Source organism: Elaeis guineensis, chromosome 1, assembly GCF_000442705.2.
Source record: "Elaeis guineensis isolate ETL-2024a chromosome 1, EG11, whole genome shotgun sequence".
Taxonomy (NCBI): domain Eukaryota; kingdom Viridiplantae; phylum Streptophyta; class Magnoliopsida; order Arecales; family Arecaceae; genus Elaeis; species Elaeis guineensis.
Genome location: NC_025993.2, coordinates 176,203,506 through 176,217,216, shown reverse-complemented (window position 1 = coordinate 176,217,216; position 13,711 = coordinate 176,203,506).

Sequence of the window (13,711 nt, the reverse complement as noted above, 5' to 3'; positions counted from 1 at the left end):
AGACTTATCAAAAAAAATTGAGTATGAAAATCAATTAGAAAGATTTTTTTTCTCATACACAATGGACACCTTCAAAAACTGTCGACGTGTGGAAGGATATGGATAAGATTTTAACTTGAAATTCAAACTAATTTGAATTCAAATCAAAATCAACCAATTTCTATCCTTAATGGATGACAAAAGAAGGGTTATTTTTTGATTTTCTCACATACAAACTAATAGTACATCCATTATATGTCTCAACCTGATAAATCCTGTGACTCCTCACAAAGATTGCCCTGGTCAAGGTTTTATTAAATTGAAACACAAAGTATTCTCTCCAATCTCTTAGAGTTGTCAATTCCATCTTGACTCACGCTCTGACTTTACAAGTACTTGACTGTGTCTAAAAATCTTTGGATCCTGAATTAGAAATTCAGATAGTCTGACACCAAACCACAGTGAGTTGCTTGCAAGTCACCGTGGTGATCTTAGATTAGAGAGACACTTATATCCATATCCTTTCAGAGTGACTCTTGACAGTAGAGTGCTCCGGAGTTGGTGATGTTCAGTGAAATATATTCTTACATTTCACCTGCATGCCATACCAGCGTCTCCACGCTCCTTAGTTAAGAGGTCAACCAACCTATATGGACACAACGATCTATACTTGATATGTCTATCATCCTAATAATAGCATATCATTTGATCGCGAACTCATTTAAGGACTAAACGATAAATCCTCCTTTATCGATTTAAAATAGTCTTAAAGACTTTCATCATAACACAGAAGTTCGATGTAGAAGATGTACAAGCTTATGATGAAAATTATCAAATAAATATTTTATTAATTAATTCATATACAATTACATCAAATAGCACAACCGTCAACAGACTGACGATTGATTTTGGGATATATTTTTCAACAATATCTGATGTCGCATAGCTTAAGAAAAGAAAAATAAAATAAGAAAAAAAAAGGACTTGGATTGATGTGTTCTGACTTGCACCATTCTGTTAAGAAAAAATTTCAAGAGAACACCCCCGCCTCACGCACTCGTCAAAACTTTCTCCTTTTTTTCCATCGCCTCTTGTGAACGATGCCTCTCCCTTTCTTTTCTCTGTACCCCTAAATCCCCTTACAAACCCTAATTTTAATCTTTCCTCACCCAAATCCAACGTCGAAACCCTAGTTTTTAGCTGTTTTCTTTTGGGAGATATTTCTTTTTTAATCGAAATCTGGTAACGAAAGCTCCAATTTGTGGCGGCTCCAGCGATCTCCAACGAGGGAACCCTAGGGCTCCATCGAGGAGGCAATGAGGGATGTTTTAGTGGTTGGAAAGTTGTAGTGGCATGTTGGGCCTTGTTCGGAAGTACACGCGCATGAGGAAGGATGAGGATGAGGACGACACGTCTCTATGGTCGTGGGACCTTGGGCGGCACTTGGTCGAGGAGTTCTCGATCACGGTCGTCCAAGCCAACAAGGTTCTCGAGGACCACAGCCAGGTCGAGACTAGACCTGAGACCACCTTCGTTGGGGTGTACGACGGCCATGGTAGGCCTGATGCCTCCCGCTTCTTCTCCGATCACCTTTTCCTTCATCTCATGAGTAGGTCTCTTTGTTTGACATCTATTGCTGTTCTTAAAATTTTCTTTTTATTTCTTCTCATTAACTACTCGAGAAGTATTTATTTCACTGATATTGGACTTATGAAGCTTATCTTTATGTCGGGTATGCTTCTCAAGGTGTGTTCTTCATTTTTTTTATTTTTTTATTTTTTTGGTAACAAAGGTGTGTTCTTTGTTGGCGTCAGAGTTGGCGATGGCTCTGTGGTGGCTTTTATGTGGCTGGGAGTTTTAATGTTGGATTAGTTCTTGGATTTGATCCATACTTGAAAATTTAGCAAAACCAAAGGTGGTGAGATGAGGACATTATAATGAAAATCCAAGTCATGCACACATGATTGATGTGTTCTGACTTGCACCAGTAGGTTCCAGCCCTCGTTTATAAACAATCCTTTCTTTTCTTAATTTTTCTTTTCTTAAGCTATGCCATGTCAGATATAAGGAGAGTTATGTATAAGTCATCTGACCCATTCTGTTAAGAAATTCTAACAGCATTAGCTCTCATCCTTATATGAATTTTTTTTTTAAAAAAAAAAAATAAAATTTGAAGAGTTTTTGTCCTGAAATAGATATTAGCTGAAAGTTAACGTCCTGAAATGACTGTTTCACTATAAGAAATTTGACTATTAGCAACAGCAAATTACTGTCACTAATAGTAATTTTGCCATCACTAATACTATTAGTGATGGCTTACGATTGCTAATTGATGGTCGAAAAAATCCTAATCGCTAATTGCCCTCATTAGCGATGGAACTTTTATCCGTTGCTAATAAAGACTATTAGGGATGGCATTAGCGATGACTAAGTTCTGTTGCTATTTATTTTTTTATTTTTAAATAAAATTTCTAAAAAATTTAAAAATAATTAGCGATAGCTTTATTATTACTAATGCCATCGCTAATAAGTATTAGAGACGGCTCAAGCCATTGCTAATACCATCGATAATATTTAATTTTATATTTTTTTAAAAAAATTATAATAATATTTTGTTCTTAACGATGACTAAAATTATCGAAAATAGTTAATTTTATTTTTTTAAAAAATTAATAAAAATATTTTTTAAAATATGTTTTAATTAATCACAGTCAATTATGGTTCCTAACACCTATTATAATTAAAATTCTAAGATAATATGATAATTATAAATAAAAAACTAATTATATTATATTAAAAATATAAATTATATAATTTTACAAGTAGTATCAAAAAAAATATAATACATCAAGACAAAAGAAAATCAGCCTAGATCCTCCTCCTCATCCTTCTCCTTGTCCTCCTGCTTTTTTCTAGTAGCTGGTGGATGAGAACTGAATGTCCCAACATTCTGAAATGAAGAAAAATAAAATATTATTAATAAATTTTGATATGGAAGTGTATCCTTTGATACACTCCTTCGATTCTCGAATAAATTATTTTTACACATTTCATTCGATGATACGAAACTATAAACACTCCGGTTTATCAATTAGATGGTTAGATTGAATTTTTAGCCCCTAGATCTTTTTCTCCGACTCAAGGCTAAATATGTGAAGCTTCTAAATATGAAAACTTAAAACAAGTAAAAGAGTTTATTAATAAAATTATCCGATGTGATGGTTGGGATGTGAGCCTAGCTGATCGTGTAGCTGCGGATCCCAAAAATTCTCCATGATCATATCACGGACGGCATCCTGAAAGTTCTGAGTCGCTAGCTCAAAAGCCTCTGCATGACCTCCTCCACATGCGTATCGCTCCAAGTCTGGGATGTCGAAGCCTGTGAGGATACCGAATAGTATCGAGCTGCTGGAAGATCGAAGCTATGGCCGAATCCTATGATCTGGCTCCTACGCATTCTTTTGGTGACCCTGAGCCATCCCTCAAGATCAAGGAGGGGCTGAGTGGATGGGTCATCGTCGTGCTATGCAACGACGTACTACATGTAATCCACCTATATAGTTCAGAAATACATTAGTTCTAATATACATATCAGATCCTGTAACAACTTAATAATACAATTTGAAACTCTTGCCTTGATCTATCATGATCTAGAATCTAAATAATCATAGTCCTTCTAGACTGGTGTGTGGCCTCCCACAACTGCAGCTGACCTGGTGGATGATCCAGCTTCTATAATAAATAAATAATAAAATTAAATTAATTAAGACATATATATAAGAATTTTTACAGTTCTAGTGAAGAGTTTTGGTATAGATTTTTTTACTAGTCTGCCAGCCACAACAAGTGTGTCGATGGAGTCGCCCATGTACCTGATCGGATCCTACTGGATGGCCCAATTCTGTCGGATCCTCTATCGTCTATTGGCTTACTCCTCGCTGCTCCACTAGTCGCAGAGGTCTTCCCATACGTTCGCTCGCATCCAGTGATCCCTTTAGGACTTCCAATCTGATGGTGACTGAAAATCGAAATACTTGATAGCAGACTACCGTAAGCTGTGTAGCCCATCTCGAAACTTATGTGTAGCCACCTACTCGAAGATCGGACAGCTAGCCTCCTCATCCTAAGGAGATAAGAATCGATAGTACCCCTACAAGTAGAAGCAAGCGTGTATCAATAAATAGAATACAAATCTAGCGCAAATTATTAAATTAAATATCTTTGACTTGCTAGAAATATCTCCCAGGCTGCATCACGAGTCCCCCATGACCAACTAGAGAACTCGTTCATCGACTTCAGCATCAATCATCGAATGATCTCGATAATCATACGAGGTATGGAGTTCTCTGTAAATATACTACAAAATTGATTTTGAACAATAAATGTTAGACTCTATAATGGCTAAATTTTGAACATATTCAGTAAAAATATAATATTTACGACTGACTCTGAATATGGATGAGCTCTCTATCTTTCAGTCGAGTTAGAGGTGCCGCGAGCTAGGCGGGTCCTCTACCACGCCTTGTGTCTGGGAGCCAATCACTGGTGCGTATGACTGTGGGGTCACTGGTGGCCCCCTGTCTTCCAAATCTGAGTGCAAAACATCTAATATAAAGAATGTTATATTAGTTAGCAAAGGATAAAATAATATAAATGAGAATATCTAAAATGTTAGAGTTTACTACAGGATATGAGAGGTGCAGAACCTTGCAAGCTGGCCACATGATTACTCTCTCCTCGAGAGTGCTGTCCTCTGCTGGCACAGCTCTGGCATCTAGAAATGATGTATAATCTCTGAAAATAAAAAGAAATAGATTTACCAAATTAATTATATAATTATAGATGGCAATGCAAGATTTAAAATGATTCAAGAATTATATACTTAGTACTACTCATCGGCCTTTTCAGATTTCTAGTATCCTTCGGATTCTTCTTCTGATTCTTCTTCTTCTTCCACTTCTTCCTCTTCTTCTATCTCTTTCTCTTCTTCCAATTCTTCTTCTTCCTCTTCTTTCCTTTCTTAGATAGGATTGTCTTTTAAAATAAAATCAGTCAGATCTACCTCCTCATGTTGGCCATCATGTATGAGAATTTCTGGAGCATCCAACTCGACATCTATTAAAGACCGATGAAATCCTAATATTTCATCCTTCTGAAAGTATTTTGATAATTGAGGCTCTTCTTTTTCTTTGAGTGCGAAGTGAATGGCTCGAGACTTAACCTTACATACAGCCTACCAATCTTTTCTTTCTTTCTCTTTTGATGAAAAAAGAGTATAATATACTTGAGCAGCTTGTTGGGCTAGCACAAAGAGATCATTGACATATGCTTTTGATCTATGTTTAATTTCAATAAGCTCATGACATGAATCAACCTTCATACAATTATCGATATCAAACTATCGGCAGTTAAACATAATGACACTATTATCACCTAAGGAGTAGGTCAACTTGATCACTTTTTTGAGGATCCCATAGTAGTCACTCTCTACCTCGGTATCAAACCAGCTGTCCTTTATATACACACTGTTGTTCATTGTACTTTTATGTTTTTCATATTGTTGTGTATAAAATTTGAAACCATTTATGATACAGTCATTATAACATGTCACGTACTTTGTTAGCCTGTAACCTAATGGTCTTAGCTTCGTAGGTATGGATTCACCGCCTTGTATGATTTGCATATTCTAAATGAGATAAATTGAAAAAAATTAAATTAAATAAAATGACAATGGTCGCTTACCAATTGATGGAACCAATTTGTAAAGTTCTGTGAACGCTAAGTGAAAATTTCTTCCTCACTTATCATCAGATTGTCCCATCTCAGCATCTCATCATATTGCCTATACATGCATAAGATAAGTATAGTATGATAAGTGATTAAAAAGTCGAGATTATGATGGATATTTCCTCAATATATGGGTCGATCTCTGTACAGTTTAGCAAAATATATGTCTCTGCTTGTTGAAGTTCAGTATCAATCAATACCCAACGAATCTCGTGTTGGGAATAGTATTCCAAAGCCAATCGTCAGCCTGTTGACGGTTGTACTCCTTTTTGTATTAGTACATGAATTATAAATAAATAAAAGTTATTTTGATATTTTTTCATCACAAATATTTCATCTTCTAATGAACTCTTGTGTTGTGGTGAAGTCCTTAGGACTATTTAGACTCGACAAAGGAGGATTTGTCGCTTAGTCCTTAAACATGTTCGTGACCAAATGATACGTTGTTACCAAGGACGACAACATTTATTGAGCATAGATCATTGTGTGCCATATGGGTTGGTTGTCCTCGTAACCAAAGAGTGTGGAGACACTGGTATGGCATACAGGTGAGATGTAATGGTACATCTGCACTGAACGTGACCAACTCCGGAGCTATTTCTGCTGTCAAGATTTGCTCCGATGGGATATGGGTATAAATGTCCCTCCGACCTGAGACCGCCACGGTGACTTGCAAGCAACTCACTGTACTTAGGCACTGGACTACCTGAATTTCTAATTCAGTGACGGAAGGTTGTTGGGTGTAGTCAAGTACTTGACTTGTCGGTGCGTGTGTCAAGATGGGATTGACCACTCCAGTTTAGGAGCTGTGTACAGTCGTGTTTCAATTTAGCAAAACCTTATCCAGGGTAGTCCTAGTGAGGAGTCGCAGGACTAATTGAGTTGAGCACGATTCGGATGATATCATCAGGGTTGACAGTTTAACCCTGAGTCATCCTAAACACAGGGGTCAAAAGGGATGAATTATACGGTAACCATATTCACGTAGGTTCTGAATGTTGCGATTGTGATTATTCGACCTATCCGATCGTCGAGTACCATTGCTAGATGGTCACTTCGATTAGTACAGGTATTGGTTCTTGTGCTACCGGTTTAGGTTCGAACCTGCGGGGTCACACACATTAGAGGTTCCTTTCTGATCTGATGGCTGATTATGAGTCTTATCTATCTGGGACTCTATGATTGAGAATTAGGATTCTCTAATCATGAGTTCCACACATTTTGGGTACCGGGATCAAAATTTTGAATTTTAAATTTTGAATTTGAAATTTGAACTCTTTGATCAGGGTTTCATATCGATGGTCTCTGATGCTTGATTGCCCATCGGATTTGGACTTAATATTTATGAGAGATTTAATTAGTGATTTAATCACTAATTAACTTAATTTGATTGAGTAATTATTTTTGGATCAAGTCCAAATTGAATTGGATTCAGTTTGGATTGACCCGATTAGGTTAAATGTTGACCTAATCGCTAAGGTGGTTTAGTCCCTGATTTGATCAGGGGTTAGGTTTAGTTAATTTCTGATTTGATTAAGATTTTATTGAGCCTAATTAAGCCTAATTATGTTGGGTTTAATCTGGTCTAATTGTGCTTAACCTATTTTAAACTAGGTTGGCTCAATTTGAATCAAACCACCTTGTTTTAAATTCCCTGCGACACCCAACTTCCTTGCACCCATTTGAATTCACGAGAAGAAACTTCTCGTGAAATTTTTCTCACGCAAAATCCTTCCCCACGCCCTCATTTGTGTGCCATATGGATGGATAAAATAATTAGTTAGCCATTCAAATTCAAAGCATGTTTGAATTTGAATGGATAACTTATCACTTGCCCTTTCATCCTTATCCATTTTGTGCGCCACATTACTTACACGAGAAAAGGTTTCTCGTGAAATATTTTCCATGCACAAAGAGCCACGCCCCTTCTCTTCTCATGCCTAAAAGGATAGGGATAAGTTGGTTTTTGTTTGAATTCAAATTTGATTTGAATTCAAATGTGTAACCTCTTGTCTTTATCCTCTCACGCGGATAAGACACGTTCGACGTTGTTTTAAAAAGAGGAAAAAGGTGGGACGTGCGTAGAAATTTTAGGAGAGAAACTTTGTGGTGTGAGGAAAGCTTCTGCATAAGGTGAAGATCCAAAACCTTCCGAGAGAAAAAGAAAAAAAAGAGAGAAAATTGGGCGCAGGGTTTTTGGTGTGTACCCTAGGGTTTCTACCTAGGGTTCGGGAAGTGAGATTGGTGTGCCACGAGTGTCGTGAGTCCACCAAATTTTAGGGAGAGATCCATCAGCCTCTCAAGCAAATGTGCAGATGATCCGAAGTGTCCAAGAAGTCGGCACACATCGATCGAAGGAGTTCGATCAACATCTGCCATCAAAAGGGTGAAATCACGAACTAGCATTCGTGAGGAGCTGATCAGACGGGAGCTTCGTGTGGACGATCCGCAGAGACCAGACATTTGTGTGGCTACGACGTGACGATCAGAGCCCTCTGACGGTGATTAAATTACGGTGATCGACTACCCATAAAAGGTGATGTATTCTGAACACACTACTATAAAACGTTTACTGATTCAAATTTGAATTTCAAATTTAAATGCATGCTGTTGTATTATATTTAGATCCTAATGTAGGGTTAATTAGTATTAATTAATGAGATTAATTAATAATTCCACTGTAAAATAGTAATTTTGAAAAAGTTTTAAAATTATCATTTTGCCCCTGCACTAAATTTTTGCTTCATCTCGCACCCAAATTCACGAGTAGGATAGGCAAATATTAAGACCTCTACCTTTGATCTCTAACCACTATTATTATGTCGACCCACTTAAGTTAGCTTTGTCTGCACCCTAGAGTTAAAGTAGTATTAGCTAAAATTTAAAATTTATTCTATTATATAAGCCTGCACAATAGAATCTTCGACTCGGACTTTATTTTTCACTTTCTTCTTGAGATTGTGTATGTATCTTTCAAATGGATACATCCACCTATACTGCATTGATCTCTCCACCCTAGCTTCATATGCCAGATAAATCACATGATGCTCCATAAAGTTGAAAAAGCTAAGAGAAAATATCTTCTCCAACTTGTATATGGTTTCTACACTACTAACCTCAAGACTGGAGATATGACTGGTGGATAGTTCGATAGCACAAATATCTATGAAGAAAAAACTAAGCTCAGTCAAAGAACTTCATATGGAGTTAGGAAAGAGATCATGCCAAGCCAATGGGAGTAATCGTTGCATGAAGACATGGCAGTCATAACTTTTTAGCCCATAGAATCTACAATCTTTGATATTGACGCACCGATCTAGGTTACTTACATAACCATCTAGAAATTTAAGATTTTTTTATCATTCACAAACATTCTTCAACTGCTCCCTTGTTAAGGTATAAAATATTTTCGGCTTCATAAATTTTTTGGGTGATACCTTAACCAGCTCTAACTGAGGACACTTATATATGTTCTTCATATCTGCTCGAGCTTTGGGATTATCCTTCATCTTACTCTTAGCATCTATAATAGTATAGAAAATATTATTGAATACATTCTTCTCAATATGTATGACGTTAAAATTATGACAGATTAAATTGGTGGATCAGTACGACAATTCCTAAAAGATACTTCGCTTCACTTAGTTATGAGTTCTATCGAACCTCCAAGACTTCTACTTGTCAAATAGCATGCCAAACTGGACTTCGTCCAATTGGTATACTCTTTGAAATACTTCCATACTGCTGAGGCACAGGGGTGCATGGTCCTTCTTTATCTTATTCCTCCTAAAACTGTCTCGCTACTTTCAAAAGGGATGATGCTCTAGAAAGAATCGACGATGACAATCGAACCAGTAGGACTTACGACCATGGTCCAGCTGAAATGATTTTGTATTCTCTATGAAATAGGGACATGCAAACTTTCTATGAGTGCTCCATTCTGACAGCATTCCATAAACAGAAAAATCGTTAATGGTCCATATCAATATAGCCTTCATTATAAAATTCTGCTTCTTCGATGCATCAAAAATACGTATGCCATCGGACCATAAGAATTTCAGCTTATCAATAAGAGGCTTTAGATATACATCAATGCTTCTACCAGGATGTCGTGGTCCAAGAATGAGTAATGTAAGAAAGATGTTATGTTCTTTCATGCATATCCCAGACGGAAGATTGTATGGAGTAATAAAAACTGACCAACATGAATAAGGAGCCGCTGCATGACTGAGTGCTGTAAAGCCATCTGTAGATAGATCCAATTGGATATTGCATGATTTCTGAGCAAATAAAAGATGACAAGCATCAAATTACTTTCATGCCTTAATGTCTAACGGATGACTCATCATATCTGAGTACTTGCAAATTCTTTCTTTGTGCCATCTCATTTGCCTGACAGTACTCTTGGACAAGTAGAGCCTCCGAAGTCTCGAAGTAAGCAGAAGGTATCGAAGAATCTTACATGGCCCCTTCTGATTTCTACCCTCTTACTTCGGCTTAAATCGACTTTCACCGCATACATCACATGAGCTCTTCAGTTGGTCCTCCTTGTAGAAAGCATGCAATCATTATGGTATGCATCTATCTTCTCGTAATCCATGCCTAACACTTTCACCATTTTTTTGAAATATAGAAGCTCCCAACAAGCTTTTGACCCTTGGGTGGCATCTTCTTTATTATTGCTACCATCCTATTATAATAATTGACCATCATATTAAACTCGATCTTCAAATTTAATAATTTTGACATAGCTGATAATATGGTATGTTTCACATTTCGGGTACAGTGGTTCATCAACATCTTTTAGCATATGGTAGAAACCTTACTGTCAGCTTCTGGATTGTCATCCACATCCTAATTAAATTCAAGACCAGCCACATCCATAACCATATCTACCATTCTATTTATCTCTCTGTCCTGCTTGCTTCTAACCCTTGTAATTTTTTCCTACGTCTTCTCATGCAGGTACCAATGCTTATAGTTAGACATAAATCTGCTCTTATACAAATAGATAATAATTATATCCCTATCAAATATTTTTCTATTGCAACATCTGTTACAAGGACAATGAGCCCGTCCTTGATATAAGAGTGCTGCATTTTCAAAAACAAAATTGCAGAAGTACTCTACACCCTCTCTATATTCAACTGAAATCACCTTGTTGACTGCTCGATGGTCCATCCAACTATGGTCCATGGCACACTATCTAAGAATTCTACATATACATAAATGCAAAACAACTACTAATTAATTATTTTATCATTCAAAATGACTTACATAGTAAATACATCCTATTAATTAGAAAATATATTAATTCTATAGATCAATTACAGTAATCAAACGACATGCAACAGGGATTGAAAAAATTTTGATAGTATTTTTTTTAGTTCTCCCCATACTGCTAAATATATGTGGAGAGAACTAAAAAAAAAAATACTGTCCAAAATTTTTTCAAACCCTCAACATACCATTTGATTACTATAATAACCTATAGAATTACTTGCATTTCTCAAACTGTCAATACTGAACCATCAATTGACTAATGTACATAATTCTTCCATCCGTATAAAAATATATAAATATATGGATACAATAGAATATGTACATTAATCATAAGGCACCTCTATGGTTCCATGTAATAATTTTTTTTAAATTAACAACTAATTAATTACTTAAATTAACACCCAATTATGAGATGCCGTAGAATATATATTTAGCTTTTGTGCGAGGACTGGATGCCTTGGACACCGGTTGGGATCCGAGGCCCGAGCGTGCAGTGCACGACCTGATCCTGTGTTTGCAATGCTGTTCGGGACCTTCCATTAGCCTGAGCACGCCCTTGATGCCTTGGACATCAGCTGGGACCTAAGGCTCAAGCGCGCAGGGCATGCACCGACCCTGTGTTTGCAATGCTACCTGGCACCTTCCATCAGCTTGAGCGCACAGGACGTGCGGGGGCCGGATGTCTTGGATGCCAGTTGGGACCTGAGACCCAAGTGTGCAAGGCACACCCCAACCCCATGTTTGCAATGCTGCCCAGCACCTTCCTTTGATCCGAGTGCTCTACATGCCGAGACTCAAGTTTCGTACTTCTATTAATTAATTAATTAAATATCTAACTAATGAATTAAATTAATATTTAATTAATTAATTTTTAATATATAATTAAATTTAATTAATATAATTTAAATAAAAAAATAATTTTTAGTGACGACATTAGCCATCGCTAATATTGTCGCTAATACTCACAATAGAAGATAGGCTGGCGCGGAGGGACCGAGGGGCAAAAGGACGGTCAGAAATGAGACACCAACTCGGGCATGCGGCTGCGGAGATGAGGGTGTGGGGATGCGGCCGCGGGAAGGAGGTGCGGGTCGATGGGGAAAGGCCATATGCTGGGGGTGGGGGGGCTGGGGCCGCGGGGTTGGGCCGGCAACATCGGGGTCAATGGGGTCACGATGACTGCGGGCGTGGAGGAATGCAGGCTCGCATCCATAGGGTTGAGGTGGCCACAAGCATGGAGGGATGTGGGGTCGGGCCAGCGATGTCGGGGTCGGGGTAGCCTCGGGTGTGGAGGGATGCGGGCTCGGGGCTGTGGGATGCCGGATGGACTGGGCATTTTGGCACTGACGAGAGGATGAGTCGCTAGCGAGAGGATGGGGTGTTTGGGCACCGACGAGTGGAGAGGATGAGGGAAGAGGAGGGAAGGGGAGTTTGGGCACCGGCAATAGGGGGTTGAGGGGATTTTGGGCACCGACGAGAGGAGGAAAGAGGACAGAGATGAGGAGCACGACAGAAAAAAAATTTTCCCCTGTGCTTGGGTATGTGTGGCAGAGTATTAGTGACGATAAGTCGCCGCCGCTAATATCATTTGTAAAATTATTAGCGACAGCAAAATCCATTGCTAAAAATGTATAGCTGTCGCTAATACTTTTATCAGGGATAAAAATATTTTTTCATAATTTTTTAATATTTTTTTAAAAATTATTAACGATCGCGAAGAGCCATCGCTAATACTGTCGATAAAACTATTAGCGATGGCAAATTCAGTCACTAAAGATAGAAAGCCATCACTAATATATTTAATTATAATTATAATCAAAAAATTTTTAAAATTTTAAATTTAGTAGCAACGACAAAAGTTATTGCTAATAGTCATCTTCCATCGCTAATACTATATATTAAAGACGACAGAAATACCATCGCTAAAAGTCATCGCTAATAACTTTAATATTTTAAAAAATTATTAATATTTTAAAAAATTATTAATTTTAAAATTTAAAGCTCATATTCATTATTCATTATCTAAATAATTATCATTAGAATATCATCATAAACGACTGTCTCAATCCAGTAGCCCTAAATATATCGATCATTAAAATTTGATTTCGACGGTCACGAACGACCGTATAATGATCTGATAGATAGAGACCACCAATAGGTATGAAAACTTACAACGATGATTTCGATGATATTTATAGTACACTATCAAAATTTAACTTCAATCGAATATTATTATCATGATCAATTTAACACGAAATTTTTTGGGCCATTAAATAAAAATGAGTGATCAAAATGCCAAACAACGTCTGATTATAAGGTGATTTTTTAGATAAATAATTTTTGCTACTATTTTGATTGTTTATCCGATGGTGATCATAAAATTTAAATGGCATATATACGAATGATCTAAAATTATATGTCTTTTGATACTCATTCTTAAAGTTCTTAAGTAATTATACTTATACTTTTGTAAGATCTGCTTAATGTGGATGATTCATATTTGTGTGGTTTGAATTTTATGATCACCATCATACAAATGGTTAAAATAGTAACAAAGATCATTTATCTAAAAAATCATCTTAATAGGATATCGTTTGGCTTTTTGATCACTCATTTTTTATTTAACGATCGAAATCATTCCGTATTAAATTATCCATAATAA